The 25,486-nt window shown below is 38.0% G+C and overlaps 1 pseudogene; it reads left to right on the top strand.

The window, feature by feature from the left end:
• The first annotated feature begins 776 nt into the window (after window positions 1-776).
• On the top strand, window positions 777-23,971 carry LOC121257702 (annotated as a pseudogene).
• The last annotated feature ends 1,515 nt before the right edge of the window (window positions 23,972-25,486 follow it).

The following is a 25,486-nucleotide window of genomic DNA, read 5'->3' as shown; positions in this document are numbered from 1 at the left end:
TAGACACTGCCAGGGTCCTCAAACCAAAATTAGAATAGGTTTTGGCTCGCTGAGTTCAAGATTCAAAAACCAGCCTTTAACGGAGTTCCTAGTTCAATATCAAGGAAAACATGTTGACTTCGCCATTTGGGAGCCATGTGGGCAGTTGAAGACCACCTTCCTACACCTTGTGGGCAAGGTGCTGTGAAGAGAGGAGCTCTGTCACACTTCCGTCAACGCTAGGGCTGGAGGATGGGAATGAAGAAGGGCTGGGAGGTTTGATAATGCTAGGGTTATTCGTTGGTTTGTGGGCTAGGCCAAGTTATGGTCTTTACTTATGGGTCGTCTTAAGAGTCCTTAGTCTAGAGTCATTAGTTTGATCTAATAAATTGTGAGTCCGGTATTTGTTCAAGTCAGTCCAATGGGTCGAGAGCATAGTTCTTTTATTTCAATCGATAGTCTGTTGATGAGTAGATGTTGTAGAAGAGAATCAAGTTGGTTATTCCATGGTGTTCTGACCCTACTAGAGGGCAGTGTCCTGTGCACGTTCATTATAGTGAATCTTAATGAAAATTGTTATTTCTTCTTCTCCTTCCATCTCTCTACTTTCTTCTTTATGGAGGTACTCACTCTCTAAGTGAGCAAATCCATTACAATCATCCACAGAAAACCTAACCATTTACGTTACAATTTTTAGTGTATTACATATTCACAAATTGTCGCATTACTATCTACATATTTATCATTATAACCAAACCGTATCTAATATTTTTTGTCGCTTTGGCAATCACATTATTTGTCGGCTAGTCAATTCATCTACGTGGTTTAAAGTTTCCCATCTGCCTCTCTGGCTAATATGGCCTCGTCTCTATGTACTCAGAAGGAGAATCAACTAGACGTGTGAAACGTGTCGCTCACTCAGTGCTACAATGCCACCAAAACTTACGAAATTGCTAGAAAATAGTACCATATCGTCCTTCTCCTTCTTTCCGTCTATTTCTGTCTAGAGCTCTTCACGGTTTCGGAAAAACCATCACTCTCTATTAAGCAGACCACTCTCACCTCCAGCTCAAAGATGACTCATCCATCAAATTCCATCTCAGCAGCCAAGCTTCCAGAAGGTTCAGGAGTCACGTAGAGTACTAGGTTGGCTATGTGCTGATTCACGAAAATATTGTGTAGTGCTCTGGCAAGGTGTCATTGTTGTGTACTGCTCTGGCTTGGCGTCTATTGTAACAAACTCTGCAAATATTCTCTGTACAGCAGCGTGCATACCAGCCGCTTGCTATTTTGCCTACAACGATTCTGTACAGCCGTATATTTAAACACCACTTGTATTATTTTTGTAAATTAATGAGAATCAAACATTCATCTTCTCAAAACTCTATCACGGTACCAGAGCAAAAAAACGACTAACGTCCTCCATGGGTACCTCCGAAAAAAATTATTCCCCCACCCTCCATCATCCCAACAATTTCTCTCATCTTGTTTCCATTAAGTTAAGCTCAGACAATTACCTCCTTTGGCGAGCCCAAATCATCCCCTATCTCCATGGCCAAGAACTCTACCACTTCATTGTGGGCTCCTCTCCACCTCCACCTTCGGTACTTCCAACCTCTTCTCCCTCATCGTCACTTTCTTCCCCACCCCCAACAAACCCAGCTTACCTCCAGTGGCGTCGCACAGATCAGATGCTCCTCAGTGCCCTACTTTCATCTCTCACCGAACCTATTCTTGCTCAAACCGTTGCTTCTCGCACATCTCGTGAACGTTGGATCAATCTTGAAACCATGTTCACTTCTCAATCTCAAGCCAAAATTTTTCAAATACGCCATCAACTAACCAACCTAAAAAAAGGCTCTCTCTCAGTTACTGATTACTATCAAAAAGTGTGTCTCCTTTCCGATACCATGACTTCTGCCGGTGAACCACTAAGAGATTTTAAAGTGGTTTCCTACATCTTCAATGGTCTAAATTCTGAGTTTGAAGCCTTTGTCATTGCTGTTTCTACCCGTCCAACCCCTATCACATCTGCTGAGCTCTTCAATCTTCTCCTTACATTTGAAAGTCGCGTTTCTCTTACTTCTATCCAGCAAGGTCATCTTCCTCAGCCCTCTGCAAACATCACCACTGTCTCTTCCTCACGTGGTGGTCGAAGTAACTATCGAGGTGGTTGTCAAGGTCATCGAGGCAGATGAACTCGAAGAGCTGTTGTCCAGCTGCCGTGCCACACGTCCGCACTTTAGCCTCCTTCTCCTTCACGGCTTGCAGCCGTTTTCACCCTTCTTCTACCCGTGCGACACACAGCGCTTCAAACCGCCACACTTGGCCTATATATAGGCCACGGCTTCAGCAAATTAATTCTTCCGAGATCCTCATCCTCTTTCTCTCATTCAAGCCATTTTCATCTCTTGGTGTTTTGTATTTTGTTCTGTATTTTGGTTGTTAAATTCGAGAGCTTGAAGCTTTGCCGAGCTCTATTTTGGTTCTAAAATTGTGTATTTCACTCGGTTTCCTTGGTGAAATTACTGATTTGTAGTGAGTTGAATTTTCCACATGTTTGTAAGTTAGCCAACCCGTGTGATAAAACCCTTTTTTTTTTTTTGCACTGCTCCGCCGTTATGCCGCCGCTTTGAGCAACGCCCATTTCTCTTGATCTTCCAGAAAATTTTCCATCTTCGTGTATGTAATTTTCCATTGTGACTCAAATAATTTAAATTGGCTTTATAACTGTTTTACTTGTAAACTGTTGGTTTGTTGGAAATTAGGCCTTAGGTCGTTGAAGTGTTGGGTTGTAATTGTAATTGGTGTTGGTTTTGGGCCTTGGGCCGGATTAGAGGTTGGGATTACGCGTGTAGTTGGTTGTAAACTGTATTTTGGTAATTATTGAGAATTTGTAAATGAGATATTTAAATGTATTCCAATAAACTGTTGAAATGCATATTTATCGTTTTTAATAAATTGTGTTGTGATGTCACGTTATCTGTTGGAATTGAGACTGAATTATGTGGGTGCGTGTGTATCACGACCCCAAGCCGAGATGGGGCATTATCTTAGTGGAGCTCCTCTGGTCACTCGGGAGCGTAACAGACTGACGTGACGTCCCCTGAGTTGTCGCAGGGCGACGACGGAAACGGACGAGACGGTAACGCTCTCGTACTGATTCCGTGACCTTTTGGCTAGCGAGGTTAGAGGATGCTTGGCCATGTACGCGCTGGGTGCAGAACTGAGCATCGCTTGTTACGAAGTCTCATGCACGGACGTTACTCATGATGTAACGATAAGAGCCAGGGTGTGCGCACGGTCCATAAGGGAGACCGTGGTGCATGCGTAATTTTGTAATAATTATGATTGGGCCAAAATTGAGATTTTAGGCATGAGTATTAAAAGGGTAGTTTTGGAAAAAATAATGTGATTTCATTTTCTGCAATATTTGTCCATATGGGGACGCGTGAATATATTAATATGTTTTAAATTTCTTGGATGTTGTTTTGATTAATTACTTGCTGAGATGTCATAATCTTATTGTGGTGTTTTACCCTACGGTTCCGTCTTATAGTGCCGTAGAGTCTGACGTAAAGCCCGAGTATGAACCCGAGGGATCAGCTCCACCGGAGGTCTGAGTTGAGATATTGTTCAGCGTTATGGGATTTGTTTCCCTTATGTTATTTCCTGTCTTTAATTTATCTGTCGGATGACTGTATAATTCTTGTAAAGTTATTTTACTGTTTTTGAACAAATTATGGTACTTAATAAAGAAAGACCTTTTTATTTCTCTGCTGCGAATATTATTTTATACACTTATTGCATTTTGTACACACTTTGAGCACTGGTCTTTTGGGGTGCGTGATCCGTGTGGTCAACATCTCGGTGTCACGAACTCCACAAAAATAACACGTGGGGATCGAGGGCGCCACAAGGCCGTTTGTTTAATTCCTTTCAACAATCTCCTAAATCTCCTAACAAACCCACTTGTCAAGTGTGCAACAAAGTTGGGCATGTTGCACTGCAATGCTACCACAGGTTCGATCAAGCATACCAGTTTGAACCTCAAAAATCTTTCTCTGTCCACTATACCAGTGCACAGTCCTTCACTGATAAACAATGGTATCCTGATTCCGCTGCAACAAACCATCTCACTTCTGACATGCAAAATCTCAACATCTCAGCAGAGCCCTACTCAGGTGATGAACACATTAAAGTTGGCGGTGGAAATGCTCTTTCTGTGACCCATTTTGGTGATTCTCAGTTCTTAACTTCTAACTCCAAATTTCTTCTTCAAAATCTGCTTCATGTTCCTCAAATTACAAAAAATTTTATCTCTGTGAATCAATTTTGCTGTGACAACTCTGTATTTTTCGAGTTCCATGACTCTTTTTTCCTTGTGAAGGACAAGCGGACGGGAACTCCTCTACTCAAAGGCCCAACACATAATGGCCTATATGTTTTTCCATCTCCAACTCCTCTCAAGTCTAAACCTGTTGCTCTTGTTGGAGAAAGGACTACCGTAGCTCACTGGCATCACCGTCTTGGCCATCCTTCCCTTCGGCTTGTTTCACATATTTTGAAGACCAAGTGCTTGCCATTTCTCCCCTCTCAATCCAACTTTTTTTGCACTAGTTGTCCTCTTGCCAAGTGTCGGCAATTATCTTTTAAAAATTATGTTCATAGGTCTCCAAGACCTTTGCACTTAATTTATGTTGATTTTTGGGGACCATCCCCTTATATATCAAGAGATGGTTTTCGGTATTACATTTCATGTGTTGATGATTATAGTCGTTTTACGTGGTTTTATCCACTTGCGTCTAAAGGTGATGCCACCTCCACTTTTCTTATTTTTCAAAAATACGTTGAACGTCTTCTAAACACTAAAATCAAAATTGTTCAAAGTGATTGGGGTGGCGAATTTCGCCCCCTAACCCATGCACTCAATTCTCAAGGAATCATGCATCGTCTATCATGTCCTCATATTCACCAACAAAATGGTGTCGTTGAGAGGAACATTGTCACATCGTTGAAACTGGCCTTACACTCTTAGCAACGGCATCATTACCTTACAAATTTTGAACGGATGCTTTTCAAACCGCTGCCTATTTAATTAATTTTGTTCCCACTCCCAATCTTAAAAATAAATCACCTCATCTCCTTCTTTACAATCATGAACCAGATTATTTTTCCCTCAAAATTTTCGGTTCTGAGTGTTGGCCCAATCTTCGGCCATTAACAATCACAAAATTCATTTTCGATCTACTCGATGTCTTTTCCTCGGCTACAGTCCTATGCACAAAGGATAGAAATGCCTAGACCTCTCATCAGATCGCATATACATCTCCCGGGATGTCATCTTCAACGAAAACTCTTTCCCTCTTTCATCTCAGTCTAATACGGCCCACACTCAACTCTCACAGAACAACTCATTCACCCACTTACTTACCATCTATTCTTGGCCCACGACCCTCACTCAATTCTCCAAGCCCAACTTCCTCTCAACTAAGTCCAGCCCCTCTACCAAGCTCATCTCCAACACTTTCTTCTTCACCCACTCATTCCTCAGACCCGCCTTCCTCGACAAATCATCCTCCCGAAACTTCCTCTACACTTTCCCTTCCTCCACCGAGATCACCCATTATTACCAGATCCAAAACCAACTCTTCCAGACCCAAAAATTTCACAGATGGCCTTATACCTTACCCACCCACTCGTCAATGTCTTAGCACCTCCCTTGAAATTCCATATGAACCAACATCGTACACTGTTGCTGCCCATTTTCTAGAATGGCGTAATGCCATATCCTTTCGAATTTCAGGCACTTATTCAAAGTCAAACTTAGACTCTTGTTCCCCCTCCCCCCTCCTCTGACATCGTTGGTTGCAGGTGGGTATTTCGCACGAAGCACAGAGCCGACGACACCATAGAACGACGGAAGGCACGACTCGTTGCCAAAGGGTTTCACCAAAAGGAAGGTATTGATTATTCTGAAACTTTTAGTCCTGTTGTAAAACCCACAACCATTTGGCTTGTGCTGTCCCTAGCTGTCTCCCATGGTTGGCCACTCCGTCAATTAGACATTCAAAATGCCTTTCTTCATGGAGACCTCACTGAAACCGTGTATATGGCTCAACCCATAGGTTTCATTCACCCTGACCACCCAGAGTATGTTTGTTGCTTACGGAAGGCTATCTATGGCCTTAAGTAAGCTCCTAGAGCTTGGTTTGCACAGCTCAGTTCATGTTTATGTCAATATGGTTTTACTTCATCAAAATCAAACCCATCTTTGTTTGTTTATTTTTCTTAGTCCATTACAATTTTTGTTTTAATCTATGTTGATGACATAATTGTCACCAGCTCTCATCCCTCACAAATTGATCATCTTATTGCTTTCCTTGCTTCAGTTTTTCCCATTAAAGACTTAAGCAAATTGTTTTATTTTCTTGGAATTGAAATCACTTATTTGTCTGATGGGATTCATCTATCACAAAGGAAATATATTCATGACATCCTATCCAGGACTAACATGCTTACTGCCAACGGGGTGACTTCTCCAATAGCAGTTTCAAGTCATCTTTCCCTTTCAAATACACCTTCTTTCTCTAATCCAACACTTTATAGAAGTGTTGTTGGAGATCTCCAATATCTCTCTTTGACTCGTCCTGATATTGCCTTCTCGGTCAATAAAATTTGTCAATTCATTCACAATCCGAAACACTCTCATTGGCAAGCAGTCAAACGACTTCTTCGATATCTCAAGCAAACAATAAATTTCGGACTCCTCATTCATAAATCCTCAACTCTCTAGCTTCAAGCATTTTCAGACGCAAATTGGGCAGGTTGCCCAGATGATCGTCGCTCTACCAGTGGCTATTATATTTTTATTGGTCGAAATCTGATTTCTTGGAGCTCTCGCAAGCAACGAACTGTTGCTTGCTCAAGTACCGAGGCTGAATATAAGTCTCTTACAAACACAATAGCCGAACTGATTCGGATTCAATTCCTCCTCAAAGAGCTTCATGTTTTTCTTCCCAAACCCCCATTACTTTGGTGTGATAATCTTGGTGCAACGTATCTTTCCGTCAATCCCGTACTTCATTCCCGCACCAAACACATAGAAATATATTTCCATTTTGTTCGTGATCGTGTAGCTGCAAAAAGCCTCCAGATTGCTTTTCTTCCATCAAATGAGCAATTAGCTGACATTCTCACAAATCCAATAGTTTTATCTCGGTTTCACCAGTTACGAACAAGCTTCACAGTTGTTGATACACTGATCGGCTCGCGGGGGCGTATTAAGCAGACCACTCTCACCTCCAGCTCAAAAATGACTCATCCATCAAATTTCATCTCAGCATCCAAACTTCCAGAAGGTTCAGAAGTCACGTAGAGTACTAGGTTGGCTGTGTGCTGATTCTGTTATGATGAAAATATTATGTAGTGCTCTGACAAGGCGTCATTGTTGTGTAGTGCTCTGGCTTGGCATCTGTTGTGACAAACTCTGCAAATATTCTCTGTACAGCAGCGTGCATACCAGCCGCTTGCTATTTTGCCTACAACGAGTCTGTACAGCCGTGTATTTAAACACTATTATTTTTGTAAATTAATGAGAATCAAACATTCATCTTCTCAAAACTCTATCACTCTCTCTCTCTCTGAGGTAAATTATCGGTCCCCATCTCTCACTCTAAAATCTTCAACGAATTTCTAGAAATTAATGGTAGGACATTGCCTCTGGGAGGATTTTGGATCACATTTCCGCTTGCTCCATGCAGAGTGGGTGCTAAGTTTTCCTCCCAAAAGTTTTATCTTATCGCTAAACTTTTCGTTTTTATCTAGGTTTCATTTTTTATCCATGTTTTCTCTAACTTTCTTGACAGGCGCTTTGTTTGGGGTTCTGTTTTACTAAAATATTAATTTATTTATTGATTTTAGGTGTTGTAATTGTGAAAGTCTGGTGTAGTTTCAAATTCAGTATCCATGGACCATGCCGAGCTAACCACGGAACAGGTTGGTGATCCAGTCCTCTTTTTTCTTTTTCTTTTTTCTTTCTTATATGTATATTTTAGTTTCTTTTCTGGTTTGTTTTGAAGTTGGATTCAATTGTTTTGCAGTTGTTCTTTTTTTAATATCAACGTGCAAATTTCTGGATCATGGATTGCATAATTTTTAGTGCTCAACTGGAATGGATTTAGTGGAAAGATATAAGACGGCAGTTCTATAGTTTTAGGTTTCCTGTCGCTTCTAAATAAGCCAAATTTCTGATTGTGAAAAGTGGAAGGTGATTTGCTGGACACTGGTTAATAAATTTCTCATGAAGAGAGGTGTTTTTACTCTGAGAAATATGGGAATTTTAGAAATTGACACACTAGTTCAACTTTCACATTTATGTAAGAATTCCCACTGGCTAAACTTTTGTTATTGCAGTAACCGGTTATTGTTTAAAATTTGGTTATATGCAAAATTTTTCCCAATGAAGAATTGAAAGGAAAAAAGGATGGTAAACAGTGTCAATATACATGTAGATGAGAAAATATACGGTGGATGTGTCATGTGTCTGACACTTGAACTAGGCCTTGTTTGTTTTCGAAAAACATCTCATCTCATCTCACCTCATTATTACAACTTTCTCAAATCCCTACAAAAAATAAAATAAAAAATTCAACTTTTTCAAATTCCAAAACAAAAATAATATTAAAAAATATATTCTAACATTATTTTATTCAACTTTTTAACTTTAATCTCATCTCATCTCTGAAAACAAACGGGCCCTAAATGGTAGTGACTGTAGCAGTCTGACATTTTATCCTGGCAATCTGTGCAAGACTCATTTACTCTCAGGTACTAATGTAATTATATGCATAAAGGGTTGATATCTTTTTGCTTATAAAAATTACCACAATTTATTAAAAAGCGTAAGGGCCACAACCCAAGGCAACCGGGAATATACATAAGGGAACACCTTGTGTAAGGAAGGGGAAGAGAGCAAGAATTGAAAAAATGTAAAAAGATGCAAAGCGGGTATTGTCACTGGCTGTAGTCCACTCATACAAAGATTTAAGAATATATAAGCTTTTAACTCTTACAATATTCTCTCAAAACTACAAAGTTGCGGGCATTAGTCCATCCAAATACACAACAGTTAGCACAAAGGAGCCATCCTCCCAGCATTTACACATGTTCCATCCAGTTTACCTCCCCAAGCTACCATCAACTCCACCACTCGTAGTGGCATCACCCATTCTATAATCTATTCCAAGGCAGTGGAAGTTCTCAACCTAGGCACTAGCTACTTCGCTATGAAACAACAAGTGGTCAATGCTTTTTCCATACTTCTTGCATGTATTATAAGTCTCCTCCTGAGATTATTCATAGTTAAAATTTTTCTTACAGCCGTTATTCATACAATAATGCCACTTTTGAGAGCACCTTATTTTGCCATATGCTTTTCTGACCATAAACTGCCTTCTTCTGGAATGAATCCAACCCATTCAACCCATTTTATCCTCATGGTTTTCCCGCATCCTCAGTGAACGCAGGAGGTTGAGGAGCAAAGAGACCAATTCCACTTCCCAATGCTGCATTAATCTAATTAAGTATTTGCTCCATTGTGGACTGCCATTTGTAATCTGGAAAAGTTCAGCCTCTGATGTCTCTCTGCAAGATATGACTCTGATCAGTTCTTGATAAAATTCCTTTAAAGTATGATCTCCACACCACACATCATGTCAAAAGCTAAATCTACATCCATCCCCCACCTCATTTTTTTTATGCCAAGTAAAAGAAATTTTATTAATACGAAAATAGGCATAAGCCCAAATACACAGGAAGTATACAAGAGAATGCACCTCATTTCTGATTGACCAAGAAAATTCACCCCACCCTTGGCAAATGTTCCATAGCCCTACTCCAAAAGGTCCATTGATTGCATTAGAACACCATTTGCCCCCATGCTCGCATACATATTTTCCACCTCCAATTCCCATAGTACTCTCTCTTTCCAATACATAGCACCACAACCATTTGCTCGGAAATGCTTGATTAAATACGAGTAATTTTTTGACCCCTAAAACACAGGAAGATGAGGGGAGATATCATTGACCAACTGATGGAAGCATAATGGCTGACATCTTATGTGAGGTTTCTTTCATTTTTTTGTGAAAGCAGCCTAGTCGGGTGCTTTCTCTTGTATAGATAGAGTGTACTTGGGTTGCAGCCTTTTGTGCTTTTCATAACATTGATAGAATAGAAAGGAAATTAGGAAAATATAATGTCTCTGGTAGACATTGTATGTGTGAAGAATAATCTGTTTTGAATGAGATCTTACGGAAAAGAAAAAGAAAAGTGGAGAGTGAGTTAATCAGTCCTCAATTTACTTCACAACTAATTCCTTGAAAAACCAATATTCCTTCATTGACACTGGAGGTATTGTTTAAATTTTTCTCAATTGGTCTACCCTTGGAATCTTTTTCTTGATTTAAGATTGTGGATCATTTAATCCCATGTCATGTTACACCCATAATTCCTTGCAATACAAGAATTTAAACTTGGAACTTGCAAACTTTTAACAAAGCATTGCTTGGCAAATAGCTATGGAGACACCACAATGAACGGGGAACATTATGGAGCTGTCATAGAATCGAAGTTTGGTGAACCATAGGGAGGATGGTATTCAAATGAGGTAAGTGGGCCATATGGGATGGGGCTATGGAAACGCATGAAAAGGATGGGACACATATTCAAGAAATATCTGTATTGAGGTGGGTGACGGGTCTAAAATTAAATTTTGGCATGATGTATGGTGTGGCAATACAACACTCTAGGAAGCTTATCCAGAATTCTATGACGTAGCAAGAATGAAAGAAGCCTCAATTGCGGACCTCTTAATCCTATCTAATGGTACTCCCCAATGGATCGTTACATTCTTTAGAGATGCACAAGATTACGAAGTTGACACTTTCTCAAAGTTCTATGATCTAGTGTACTCCACCCATATAATGAGGGGAGCTGAAGTCAAGATCTTTTGATGCCCTTCTAAGAAAGGAAAGTTCACAATCCGCTCCTACTATCATGCCATGACCACGCATAATATAAATCCATGGAAAAGAGTATCTAGAAGACAAAAGGACCCCTAAAGACATTTTTTTTTTGGTATGGACGACCTCATTAGGGAAGATCCTCACAATAGACAACCTATGGAAATGCCACATCATAGTCATGGATTGGTGTTGTATGTGCAAAACGAGAGGAGTATCCATAGATCATCTATTACTTCATTGTGAGATTGCTAAGACCATTTGGAATGACTAATTTGCTCGGATGGGATTAATTGGGTGATGCCGAAAAAGATAATCAACCTCCTAGCTTCTTGGTGAGATATCTGGGGTCCTCAGATTGCAACAGTGTAGAAGATGCTCCCAATTTGTCTATGGTGGTGTATTTGGAGGGAGAGAAATGCATGAAGCTTTGAAGATCGAGAGTGGTTAATGGATGAGCTTAGAAGTTTATTTTTCAATACTTTACTCCATTGATTGATTATAATTGATTTTAATGGCATGTCTTTTCATGACTTCCTTGTATAGCTAAACTAGCATGCATAGGCAACACTCTTGTATATGTCCTGTATAGTCGGGCCTTTGTCTATTTTATGCTGAATAAAGTTCTGTTTATTGATAAAAAACAAGAATTTAAACTCGTTAATCTTATATTACCATTTAGCATATCCTTCCATTGCCATTTTCTGAAAATCTTGTTTTGAATTAATGTGTTCTTCATTTTCTAGGTTTTGGAGAGGGACATTCCATGGGAGACTTACATGACAACTAATCTCATCACAGGGACATGCCTTCAGCTGCTAAGGCATTATGATAATAGCGCAGAAAGTTATAGAGTGCAACTTCTAGATGATGTAATGTTTCATTGCTGTCATGTTTTTTTTATCTGGGTATAGGTTTTGCCTACTTAATAGTATTCTGAACCTTTTTACCTTCTCTTTCTATCTAGTTCTCCAACGATCCTTATGTTCCTGATTTACAGCTGCATTGGTTTGTACTTTTGATGTGTGAACATAAATGTAGTTGAGAAATGTGCCCTGCATTAAAGTGAAATAATGAATCTGGTTTCTTTCCAATAATATTAACAAGTTGAATCAACTGTGGCAGGATGGTCCAGCTTATGTTCGGGTTTTTGTTACCATTTTAGTGACATTTTTAAAGAGGAAACTGAAGAATATGTTCTGGCGTTAATCGATGAAATGCTTACTGGTAACTGGAAGATTTTTAGTGTTCTATTGTGTACATATTAATAATGGAATGAATCTATTGTTATTTTCTTTGACAGCAAACCCAAACAGAGCAAGATTATTCCACGACAATTCTCTTGCCAATGAAGATACTTATGAACCTTTCTTAAGTATATAAGTAAGCATTTTTTGGGATGTTAAGAAATAGTTGATGCTTCTCTCTCTCTCTCTCTCTCTGCTTGTGTGTATTTTAGACACAGTGATCTGATTGATGAATCTTTTCTGGGAATAATATAATTTGAAATGGAATCTAATTGATGCATCTTGTTCCGATTTAATTGCAAGATGCTTTTTCTTTCTTGGTTTGAGCTTCTTGTTTTTAAGTTTTCAAATGCCAAAGCAAATTCCCTCTCAGATTTTATTTGTAGCTTTAGGCCCCGTTTGGATTCAGAAAGTCTCTCATCTCATCTCATCTCATTATTACAAATTTCTCAAATTCTCACACAAAATATAATAAACAATTCAACTTTTTCAAATCCTAATTCAACTTTTTCAAATTCCAAAACAATAATAATATTAAAAATAATATTCTAACAATATTTTTTTCAACTTTCATCTTTCATCTAAAACCATCTCATATCATCTCTGAATCCAAACCAACCCTTAAACAATCTAATTCCCAGTTTTCCTTGCTCTAGCTTAATACAACTTACGACGCTAGAATAAAATGGAATTTGCACTCATCATTCTTTGCATCCCAGTACATCCACATTCTTTTATTTCCCAATTTTACTTACAAAACATCTTGATATAATTCTTATTTGCGTGATGGTTCTAACAAAATTTTATTATGTCATTTGATAGGCTGCTGAGCATGTATACATGCATACAAGTCTGCGAATATGTCCACTTGCTAATGGCCTTTATCAATTTTAGCTTCTTTTTATTCTCAGAATGGCCCAAGCTTAGAGAGAGAGAGAGAGAGAGAGAGAGATCATTGTAAGCCTAAATGTAGTTGTAAAAGTAGAATTGTAAAAATGAAAAGATTGGGAAGAAGGAGAGGGAAACAAAGAGAATGTGAAAGAAAGACTTTGGACTTTGTATAAATATTACAATAACACCCTAAAGCTATAAGAGTAATAAGATAATAGAAAATATAACAACTTTAACAGCCTAAAACCTTTAGGCTCTGTTTGGGAACACAATTGTTCTCAAATTACTTCACTGCTATTTACAAACAGTTCACTATTATTTCACTACTATTCACAAATGATTTGATATACTCTTAACATCCAAACGGAGCCTTAGTTAAAGTGACATAAACATCAACTTTTGAAATAGGCAAAAAAAGGCGGCAAAAGAGGATTTCTGGTATCAGTTCCACAGAGTTGCTAAGATTATGCTTTGTTTCCTTAAAATCTTGAAACGTGAATGATGAGAAGCACATCTAAGTATTCTTATTTGATTAAGGAGACTATATAATTCGACAATATAACACATGGTCAAGGTTACTCTAAGAAGTATGAATACAAAATATAAAGTGAAACAAAAGCATGGAAAATAAAGGAGATCAATGGTGGAAGCATGAGGAAGTGTGATTGAATCCCATTTAAATGCTTTGGAAATTCTGAAGTGCCTGTCCCTAGTTGTTGCAAGTTACACTTTTTCTCAGTTTAGGTTTTTGTTTATCATCTTATTTTCATTAAAATTTGGCTTAACTTGACTGCAGGTCATGGTCTAGAGAGCCTTTCCCAATTTTTTGTGGTTCCCATCTTTAATTTTTTTTTTATTGGCACTGAGATTCCAGAACAGCATCTCGATTAATCCTGGGGGTGCACAGGCCCTCGGCAAAGAGTTTCCCGCAAGTACACCTCGTGTAATTTAAGGGAAAAATCCCCCAGTCGATGGTCCGTAGAGATTGTTTGCACCCAAGGGGATTTGAACCTTAGACCTGGGAGAAGCATACCCCCAAGCCCAAGGCCTTTGCCACTTGAGCCAACCCCTAATCCCATCTTTAATTGATATGTAATTCAATTTATAAGAACCTTCACGACTTGAAGATGGAAGTTCTTATAGTGGTGAAAGCATTGAAAAGTGAAATGGCACCAAGCCCAAACGGTTTCTCTATGCCTTTCTTTCAAGTTTTTGGGATGTGATGAAAGATCTTATGCTGGTGTTCCATTATTTTCATGCCCATTGTAAGTTTTGGAAAAATGTTTTAAGGCTACCTTCATCAATCTCATACCCAAAAAACCGAGGGTTGTGAATGTTAAAGATTACAGACCTATTAGTTTAGTGAGCGGGGTTTAGCAGCTAGTAGACTTAGATCTGAAGAGCCTGGGATGCTTTACAAGTTGATATGGAGAATGCATATGGTCATGTCAATTGGGTGATATTTTTACACTTGTTGAGGAGATGTGGTTTTTTGGAGAAGAACGGTGATCTTGGGATGGGGTTATTGAGAAGATAAAGTTACAGCTGGTTGGCTAGAAGAGAATGTATTTGTCCAAAGCTAGTAGGCTAATTCTGATCAAGAGCACTCTTTCTAGCCTAACTATATAATTATCTCTATTTCTGCTTCCTTCTAGTGTGGCTAATTGCGTTGAGAAGCTTCAACCTGCACCAGGACTTCCTTTGAGGTGGGTTAGATGAAGAGGCCAAATTTCACGTAGTAAGTTTGGCCATAGTATGCACTCAGATTTTCGAGGGTGGATTAGTAGTTACAATCTTGCTCTTATTTAATCATGCACTATTTTAATCGTGCACTATTGGGAAAGTGGCTTTGGAGATATCAGAATGAGAGAGAAGCCTTGTGGAGGTCAGTTGTAGATTATAAATATAGATCTTTGTGGGGTGGGTGACGTCCTAATGAGTCTTATGGAAGAACTTAAGAAAAGGTTGGGGGAACTTCTCTAACCATATTAGATTTGAAGTGGGAGTCGAAACCAGGATTAGATTCTGGCATATTTGTGGTGTGGTGGTAGTGTGCTCAAAGAAGCTTTCCTGGATGTTTACGTTGTTGCTTGTACGAAGGATGCTTCGGTGCAAAGGATACTTCCAAACTGCTCAATCCCAGCTTTATTGACCGTCCTCATGTCTGATACTGCATGCATTCCTTTCGAATTATCTTGTTAGAAAGTATGAATAGACATGCTAGGTACAATTGTTGTGGAGCATTCAATTGCATGTCAGGAGGTATAATTTCATGTTGAACATGAAGGATAATGACATCTTGGATGCTTATTGTCTCCTCACTTATTTGTATAATTCACAGATTAGATGACTATACCTGTGATGCCTTTCAATATTTTATTTATAGGGACCCTGATTATGTTGGCATTTATAACCAGCTGGGAGCAATATTTTTCTTCTTTTTGGAATTGTGTATCACTTTCTTTTGCCTCAAGTTGCCTTCTACAATTTGTTTGTTTCTTCTTTGAACTTTCACAGAAAGCAACTATTGCTCTTTATCGAGTTATGGATAGTATAATGTTTTGTTACGAACAAGTTGTACATTACCACTAGAGAAAGAGGCATCTTACCTATTTCTGGAATTGTTTGCTTTGATTGTCATCTATTTTTATTAAATACAACTTGATCATTCCATAATTCAATTTTTATTTCCAAAGTTCGATGAAAACTAAAAGAATTCATTATTTGGTTCCCTTTCAGTTTGCTTTCAAAGGGTAATTGGTTCATACAAGAGGAGCTGTAAGATACTTGCTTTAATAGTAAGGTACCTTAAATCTGATTCTATCTGTAATGTGAAGTGCTAGGTTTCTGAAATTGAAATTGAAACCATTTAAGTTGAAAGCCATAGTGCTTAATCAACTGGTTATTTTATGGCATGCTTTCCCGGTAAATGGGCTTTTACTTTTTGGTGATTATAGTGCTAGGCCAAAGGCCCAGCATGGTATAATTGCAAATGGGTAAGCCTCAAACTCAAAGAAAAGGTCCACTAATATTGATGATGTGATGAAAGGGTTGGTAGAATGGCTTCTTGCACAGGTATGCCTACATCTCTGAATCGGACAATTGTCTAAAGACTGGATATATTGAGCATCTTGGTAGTTGTTGTATATGTTGGATAGACACAACCTTAAGATTTCTGGTGCAGTTTTTAGACTCCAATCACATTTAAATACTTGTCTAGGCTTTGGTGATAAGAACAATGTTTAATTACAATCTACAATATTTGTGTGCAGAGACATAAATATTATAGGTTAAACATATAGTGATAAAGTGATTGAAAAATAACAGTTAGGGGATGTTTCTCATCTCATCTAATCATTATAACTTTCCCAAACTTCTACACAAAATACAATAAACAATTCAACTTTTTTCAAATCCCAAAACAAAAATAATATTAAAAAATTATATTCTAATAATATTTTATTCAACTTTCATCTCATCTCATCTGTGTAACCAAACGAGGCCAAAATCCCCTCTGAAGTTAGAGATGTTCGACAGTCAAAGATCCTTTCATTTCCAACATAGTACCATCTACAGAATAAAAACTCCTCACGAATTTCAAAAATGCCAAAATCTCATCTCCCAAACAATATTCTCTTAATTTCTTTTAAAAGATAGCTGTAGCCACCCTGTAGTGCCTCCCACCACGGGGTGGCAGGTCTGGACACCACAAGCAGCCGGATCTGGGCTGCCCCAAGGCGGCCTGAACTGGGCCACCACGGGGTGGCTTAGGTTCTTTTTTAAGTAAAAAAATATTAAATTATTTATTACTACATCCATAAAAGCTCATCTATAAAGTTTTTACATCCATACATATTCTCAATGGGTCCCACCACCTTTATAAAACTTATTAAAACCTCCTCTCAAAAAGTTTTCACAACTATTTATGAACATTTTTACACTTCATGAAAATCCCTAACATCCAAACGTCCTTTAAATTATAATGGAAGTTATTTGGTGCTGAAATTTGGAAAAAAGTTGCTTGGATATTGATCATGCTGAAATTAGGGAAGAAATTCTGTAGTGTATCTGTTGAAAGTCTCACAGATTTGCTGTGACAGGACACCCCTGCTGCCACACTCGCTGACAACCTTCTCTAGAATTCTATCTTCAGGACGAGTTTGTTGACGACCTTGCTATAGGATATTCTGTAATTCCCCTGGGTACCTGCATCAAGACCAGTTGTGGACAGCTTTGCTGACACAACATTCTGTCCTGAATCAATCACTCTTGGTTGAAAATAACTCGTCCTCGAGTTGGCTTTTTATAATAGATATGTTCCGACAGGTGTTACTCAAATAATTCTGCCATGTTAAAGGTAGAGGATATGTGCATATCTTCATGAAGTTCCACCATGTAGGCATTGCCATTGATCTTCTTTATGCGGAATAGCCCATACTTGCGGTTCTTCCACTTGTTGTAAGTGCTTATAGGATGCCTATTCTTGCGCAGGTACATCATTCCTAGGTTGCCCTCCTGAAACATCTTCACTCTTTGGGAGAAACCCCTTTATGCTTGTTAATAACAACACAATCTTTCAACCATGTGTGATACCCCATAAGATATGAATAAGGGTAGGTGATGTATGGGATCCCACATTGCTTGGGAAGGAGAAGTTATTGCTCTTTATAAGATTTCAATGGGGCTCCAATTGTATCATTGACTAGTCCTTTTGAAGTATAGGTCATGTGATTTGGGCCTTCCATTAGGGCGTTACACCATGCCACCAAAACTGGTAAATATTACCACAACCCTTGTATGGGATGTCCACATCATATTGCCATGGCCTTCCCAAAAACACATGGTATGCATCCATCTATACTACATCGCAAACGACCTCTCCCTTGTAAAATTTGCAAATAGAAAATTAACCTTGACAAGTGTCAGTTACTTGTGTGTTTGTTGAGGTTAAGGAAGCAATATTGGCTTGGAAGTTGTGGGTGCCTTCTTGATCTCTATGTCCTCCAGTGTTTGCTTCCACATTCTTCTCCACCTCACCATTGCTAAAAAAAACTCTACCACAACGTGATCCCTTTGTTGAGGTTTTGGACCACATTTTGCCCTCGAATGGCCATTCGCTCCTTTGGGGATGTGATTTTGGTTGGGATTGTGATGTTTGTTGCCACCTATCTCAAGTCTAGCAATGGCTTGATTTTTCTCTCGCAGCATGTGTTCAATGACATGAACCCGCTATTCTTGGGCATCAATGCTTGCCCAAAGGACTAAAACTCCACACTCTTTGTCATCAGAGTGGTTGCTCCTGTGTCTATCATTTGCAATCAAATTTGGCCAATCTTGCTTCTGATACCAATTGATGTAGCAAAAGGGATAAAGTGATTAAAAAGTTGTGTTTTCAAATCAAAGAAAATCAACACACGTTGAAAGAGATTGGTGCTCTTCTCATACCAATGGATCTAGGGTGACATCCGCCCTAGATGAGCAGGTAGCCACCTCCACCGCTCCCCCCCTGCCCTCGTCTGAGCGAGGCGGCTATTTTACGACCCTGCCCCATTCCCGCCCTTATCTCTGCCCATCCGTATCTGCTGCATGGGCAGTGGATTGCACAACCCAACCATCTAGGAACCCTCCAACTAAACTGAAAAACTTTCAGAAAAATAAAATCAAACAACCTATGCCCTGCACCCACTTCTCAAGAGATCCGCCATGGCCACGGCTGTGGATCTTTGCTCCTCAACCCACTTCTCAAGAAACCCATGGTCATAGCCCTGGGTCTGTGAACCTGGAGAGATCCACAATCATAGTTGTGGGTCTCTATGCCTCAAGAGAGCTTCAAGAGACTAATGATGACAGAGGAAGAAATAACTCAAACAAGAGAGGGAGAGGTTCGGAAATAAGAGGAGAAGAAGAAGGGGCAAAAAATGAGGGGTAAAGGTAGGGTTTTTTTCCTTATATACTTGGGAGCGGGCGGACGGGTCTCAACCCGCCCACCCACTTACTCATTCTTTCTAGCATAATCCACTCGCTCAGCCTGTTGGGCAGGCGGGTTGCCTCCCTATTTTGCCAGCGGGCTGGGCTGATTGAGCGGGCCATGTGGGTTGAGTGACCTGCTGCCTCCCACCCCTAAGTAGTTCCATGCATGGAAACCAAACTAAAAATTAGAAAGAAAATATTATGTGGACCAAATCAATCTAAATCATCTAAAGTTAGAAAGAACAATAAGATTAAACTATTATGATAATTATTTGGTGCTGAAACTTGAAAAGTATGGAAAGTGATTGTGCTGAAATTAGGCAATAAGTTGGTGGTTATGTCTGTTTAAACTCTCCATGATATACGGTGATGCTAAAATGATAGCTGATGGCACTCACTGGAAGTCTCGGATCAGGATGAGGTTTTTAATGTCCTTGCTGACAGGACATTCTGTAACTCTTCTGGACACCTGCATCAGGAACAATTGTTGAGGACTTTGCTGCATGGCCTTCTGTCCTACATCAGATAATATTTTCTGGAAAAAAAGTGTACAGGTTCTATACAAGAGGCCCTCCTAAAAGTGATACTCTGTAAAGTTTGATAAATTGAGAATAAAGAGAAAAGGGAAGATGGGAAACTGCCAAAACTGTCATCAATTTGCACAATGATCTTAGTAGTACAGATTTAAGAATTTCAGTAGAGAGCTTTTTCTTTAAACTTAAGAATTTCAGAGGGAGGTTTGGAAATATGAAGATATATATAAAAGTAGGGGATGTTACGTCATTTTCAATATGTAACTTTGTGCGATGTATTCTCCTCTTAATGATCCTGCAATTGTCACCTGGTCCTGATGCCTGAATGCAGCTGAAGAAGCCTTCCCATGCTAATCGTGCTGTTCCTACTGCCATCAATGGCCTTGCCACATTACTTAAGGAACAGGTGGTGAGATCCTTGTTTGTTCAAGCAGATGGTGTGAAGTTGCTCATTCCTTTGATTTCTCCGGCATCCACACAGCAATCGATTCTGGCAAGTTTTGTCATATTCTGGATGGTTGACAAGTATCATTTTGTTTTCAACCAGTAATGTGCATCCTAGTCCTTGCCGTTATGCAGGCTTGGAGTTATGGAATTATAATTTGAGTTTGTTTTTCATCATTCAAACACTAAAATAAACTTTGACTGAACTTGACTACTTATCTTGGTTACAGCTCCTGTATGAATCTTGTCTCTGTGTTTGGCTTTTTTCATCCTATGAGCCTGCAGTTGAGTACTTGGCTACATCAAGAACCCTGCCACGACTAATAGAGGTTGTTAACAGTTCCACAAAAGAGAAGGTGAGTTTTCAGTCTGCAGGGTTCATTTCAATATCTATTTGATGTGCATAAGCAGGTAGCAGTTTACTTTTTCTGATTTTTCTATATTTTCCTTTATCATATTCATTTATTGTGTGTCAATTTTCTTTCATAAGGAACAATATGTACACTTCCTTTTCTTGCAAGCAGATTTCATGCATGTAGTTTTAGCTCCTAGTTACCACCTCCTAATTCTAATTAGGTGTTTCTCTTGTATACAATCCTTGTAGTTGGGTTATGCGTATTCATATTGTCAATATGTAGTTTTGATAGGTTGATATTATCAATAAAGTTTATGATTAATGATAAAAAAAAAAAAAAAAAAAATTAGCTTCTAGTTGCATTTTATCTACTAACTGGAAAAGAACATTATATATCTGATTTGAATGTGTTGGGCACTCCATTTATTGCTAGGTTGTCAGAGTTGTTGTCTTAACCCTAAGGATCTTGCTTTCAAAAGAGACGATTGGTGCTCAAATGGTAGACCTAGGATTGCCAGAAATTGTGCAAAGCTTGAAGACCCAAGCATGGAGTGACGAGGTGAGAGAATTGCAAGCTTCTATACTTAAGTTGTTGATTTTTCGGTAAGAGAAGTGCTACAGACACAAAGAGATTATACAAAAATAAACCTTGAATGGAGTTCCATTCTATACTCAGTAGAATGGAGCTATAGGGTAAGCCTTGAAGATATCAATGATTATTAGTCTACATCATGCATGCATCTGAGTTTCTCTGTTGGTGGTTGTCTTCAATTGAACTTTACCTAGACCTAGCTAATATGCCCTGTACCTTGCTTCAACTAGAATATTCCTCGTTTTACTATTGAGCTTTCTATAGGGTAATTTTTTTGTGAAACATGGAATAATATTTTCTTCACCCCTTATAAACCTTCATTCTTTATGGCACGTCCTTTGAATCTGGTGCACAACTTGACTCAAATCACTTACTTTTCGCTGGCACGGTCATTGGTTCTTGTTGCACATGACCATGTCAATTTAGAGATTTTTTTTTTTTTTCAATTTTACCCTCAAAATATGCTACCAGTAGTGCCTTACAATTGTATACTTGTTCTGATTTGATCTATTCTTGTTTTACTTGTCATTCATTTGGACATCCTCACATCTAGTATTCTTTCTCATGTAACGTTTCAATATTGGGTTGCCAAGATTCTGTACCTAAATCTAATTTGAATGGTACTTATCACAGAAAAGTCGGATTGTAGTCACTTTTGTCCAGCTTTAATGCTATAAAGCAAAATATAGGATTGACCTTTTTAGGACTTGAACATGAAATTTTGGATGCTACCATGATCAAATGTGAAAATGTGGGAAATCTGAATCATGTTGTCCCTTCTGTCAATATGGTAACTCAATTGGATAATCCAAACTTATGATGCTTTCTGTATCGGTTACCAATGGTTATTTCGATTTCTGCATTGTGCTGCACCACTGCTAAACTTGATTACTATTGTTATCGACCTAATCAATTAATTTTTCTCCATTTAGTCATATCTAAATATATTGTGCTATGCACTCTGATACTATGGTACATTTGGGTATCTATTGTGTTAGATGTGTCTCAGACTCTCAGCATATGTGCCTTATTGCCAAGTAATCTTAAAGACAAAGATGTTACTATGATAATGTTTTCTTCTAATTATTTCAAAGTTACATAGGATCTGTTGGAGGCTCTGGATCAACTGGAGGAAGGTCTGAAGGAAAGCATCAAGAAATTAAGTTCTTTTGATTTGTACAAGCAAGAAGTCCTCCTTGGTCATCTTGACTGGTCTCCTGTGCACAAAGATCCCTCTTTTTGGCGTGATAATATGACGAGATTTGAAGAGAATGATTTCCTGGTATGTTTACCAATTATGCTACTGATAATTTTGCTTTTTCCATATCCATCCAGTATATTTTACCATCCAAATTATTCAACTGAAACTGAAACAGATCTCTCTGTTTCTTTTTATCAGTGGCTATTGAAACCCTTCTTGAACCTCTGCGTTGTACCAATATCAGAAAAGATATGTCAGAAAAAATACACAAAAAACTTGTTTTTTTTTTATTGGCACCGGATGTCCAGGAACGACGCCCCGACTAATCCCGGGGGTGCACAGACTCTCAGCAAGGAGTTTCTCGCAAGTGTACCTTGAGTAATTCAAGGGGAAAATCCCCAGTCCGATGGCCCTTAGAGATTGTTTGCACTAAAGGGGATTTGAACCTTAGACCTAGGGGGAGCATACCCCCAAGCCCAAGGCCTTTACCACTTGAGCCAACCCCTAGGGGTTACAAAAAAACACAAAAAACTTGTTATGGATAAAGTATGCTTTGCTTTTCACCATTTCAACACCATTAAAAAAGAATTCAAAAAAGGAATAGGAAATACAATTATAGATCGTTATTAAAAGTAACTTCCGATCATCACTACCGTAATTTTAGCAACTGAATCTACTGAAAATCACCCCTCATACAAATTGGTAAAACAATTTATTTCATGTATTTAGAAGCATGAGGTTGTACGATGACAACCTTGGGAAATATTAGGTTGGATCGCAATGTTCAACTTTGGTCCTGATGAGGACCTCAGAGATTTAAGTGTGGAGGATTTGATACCTCAAATTGAATTGGCTTGGATTGTGAAGAAGTTGTATAGATGTGCACCAATTGCCACATTGGTTGTATACTAGATGGAGTTAAACTATATAAGTGACAATGGGGAGCCCTAACAATGACTGGTCCTAATGGGGTATTTTCTAGTGCCACACCATACTTTTTTGGGCTAGAAATTTTGTTTTATGATTGTGTTCTTAGTTTAACAACTCTCCAATATCATGCCAAAGAGAATGCTCCATAAAGAGATCTCACAAACCGACGTAGCTTGATGTGATACATCAGATATTCTTTACAGTAAAAAGATCTTTACAATCTGACATACCATATAAAGTCACATTAGTTTGTGAATTTACTTTTATGAAATCTCTTTGTGGAGGAAGCATTTCTCAACACGAAAATTTTGTAGTACTGATATATATTGTATGTTACAGGTTTTGAGGGTCCTCCTTACAATTTTGGATACATCCAGCGATCCAAGGGCTGTAGCTGTTGCTTGTTTTGATCTGTCACAGTTCATCCAGCACCATCCAGCTGGGTGTATCATTGTGATGGACCTCAAGGCCAAGGAAAGGGTGATGAAACTGATGATCCATGGGAATGAAGAGGTTACCAAAAATGCCCTACTCTGCATTCAAAGGCTTTTCCTGGGTGCCAAGTATGCAAGTTTTTTGCAGGCTTAGTTGAGTTTCTGTGGTGAATAATGGGTCATATTTCCATGCCCAAATGCACGCCTATCATATATTCTTATCTATTAGTGTTGAGTAAATAATCATAAATAATCATCTAGGGCTCTTCTCTTGACAGCATTTTGGGCTTGGAAGGATGAAGAATCTATTTGTTTTACAAAAGATTTGAATATTATGTGCACAGTCAAAAATCTTAAATTAATTTGTTTCAGTCGTCTTCGTGCATGTATTTGTCGATCTTGATGCATGGCTTTCTGATATAGGCAGACATTTAAACCATGCTTATCAAAGCTGGTCTTAACTAAGTCTCGGCGGCCAAGCTCACCTCTTAGTTGGGTTCAGCTCAATTAGTCTTCAAAAAACTCAGTTAGAGCCTTAGTTTTGAGACTGTAATTTCATAAAAATGAAAAAAGTTCATTAGTGAAGAGTGTTATTAAGATCCCCTTGATTTGGTTTGGTGGTGGACTAGAAATTATTAGAGGACAATGAAGGACGTGAAATTTTAATATAGTTTTGTGATATATCATATTTTGTTATTTTAAGTTATTATTTTGTTACTTTTTTCTACCAGTAACTTTTATAGGTGTATATATGCATAGCAACTTTTGTATTTTGTCAATGAAACTTAATTTTATTTTTTGAGAAAATATAATTTTCACCCCACTATCAATCTATCTAGTTTCCTGCAAAATTCCTAAGATAGACTCAACTGAGTTTAACAAGTAGTGAATGTTATACAATTAAAGATTTATGTGCTAATAATAATAATAATAATAACATAGAAGATTGCCATCTTCCCCCCTCTTTCATAAAAAATTATGAGGAATCGAGTTTTCATATCTCAACCCTCTTATTAAAAGAAGGTAATATAATACGTCTGATTTATTTTTTTCTAAAAAAATATATAATTTAATTGTAACGAATAATACATCTATAGACTATAGCTATATGTTTTTATCAAACAAAACATTGTTAATATAATAGAAGTTTTAAGAGATGTTAGATTGTGTATTAATTGATTAACCATTGAAAAGCTATTAAAGGGGGAGTTAAACAAACTCTTTAGTTTGTATCAAGAAAGTTCACGAGTTGATATAATAAGTCTATGTTTACTTTAAAACAAAAAGAGTTATCCCGATTAAAAATGTTTTAGCTACAAAAAAGATTTGATAAAATTAAATTTACAAATTATCATGATTTGATGTGGTATATTAAATTGTAAAATTACTTTAAGTAGATATAACATATATATGAAGTTATATCAATTGGAAAAAACTACTTTACCTCCCGAGTTGTACTGCTTTTATTTTTAAAAATATTTAAATATATTAAAAAAATGTAAGAAGAAAAACGAAAAAAAAAAATCAAAAAGTAACAAGCGGTCAACTTAAGCAGACTACTCTTGACGGCAGAGTAGCCCGACTCATATCAATCTATAAATTTATTTTTATGAGATTTCTTTGCAAATGTAGTATTTATCATGTCAATTTATGTAATTTTTTTTTATAGAAATGATTGGAAATCCGGGAGAGAAAATGGATACACCACATGCAGTGTGCCAAAATTGTTGGTACTTTTAATTATTTTTTATAACTCTATGTGATAAGCTCTTTTTATATATTTTTTTTATAAGCTAGCTCTTTTTATATTTAAACTATGATATGAATTATAATTTCATTTACTATTTTGTATTCTATTTACTTGACGAGTCTAAATAATAATAATT

The sequence above is a fragment of the Juglans microcarpa x Juglans regia genome, chromosome 3S (assembly GCF_004785595.1).
Source record: "Juglans microcarpa x Juglans regia isolate MS1-56 chromosome 3S, Jm3101_v1.0, whole genome shotgun sequence".
Classification (NCBI taxonomy): Eukaryota; Viridiplantae; Streptophyta; class Magnoliopsida; order Fagales; family Juglandaceae; genus Juglans; species Juglans microcarpa x Juglans regia.
Note: the sequence above shows the minus strand (reverse complement) of the source record. Positions and strands in the feature narration are given on the sequence as shown.